Here is a 251-nt window from a genome sequence, read left to right on the forward strand (position 1 = left end):
GATGTCCACGCTCTTCAGTATTCTCCTCCTTTGATAATTAAATAGACAATTGCCACCTAGAGGATGTCTTTGTCTTAAGGTCTGCCACATCTGAAAATCTGTGAAAGGGTTTATCATTCTGGAGCCTTAAAATCATACCACTTAACTTATTTATTTGTTTGTATTTAGGACAGGGTCTACAGTGTCTATAGGGCCTCATTATGTAGATCTGACTTGTCGTGATCTGCCTGTGTTCAGCCTCCCAAAAGCTG

The sequence above is a fragment of the Octodon degus genome, unplaced genomic scaffold (genome assembly GCF_000260255.1).
Source record: "Octodon degus isolate 3935 unplaced genomic scaffold, OctDeg1.0 scaffold04232, whole genome shotgun sequence".
Lineage (NCBI taxonomy): Eukaryota > Metazoa > Chordata > Mammalia > Rodentia > Octodontidae > Octodon > Octodon degus.